The sequence below is a fragment of the Peromyscus leucopus genome, chromosome X (assembly GCF_004664715.2).
Source record: "Peromyscus leucopus breed LL Stock chromosome X, UCI_PerLeu_2.1, whole genome shotgun sequence".
In the NCBI taxonomy this organism is placed as follows: domain Eukaryota; kingdom Metazoa; phylum Chordata; class Mammalia; order Rodentia; family Cricetidae; genus Peromyscus; species Peromyscus leucopus.
Window position 1 is genome coordinate 87,247,324 of NC_051083.1, and position 225 is coordinate 87,247,548.

A 225-nucleotide genomic window follows, 5' to 3' on the forward strand; every position below is an offset into this window, starting at 1 on the left:
CCAGCGCCGTTAGCAAATGATTTTCCTGTTGCCAGGCGAAAGCCGCCGCAACCCTCCGTAGCGCAGCCGATAAACGCTAGGGTGGGCGCCAGAGAAAAAGGCGGAGAAGGAGGGCTGCCAACGCACATACTTCTCATTAGCATAGCCCCGCCCCGCGGCACGCCGCCCACGCCCCTTTTCTCCGGCTGTAGCCCTTCGTGCAGCCTGCTTGCCCCTCCCCCGGAC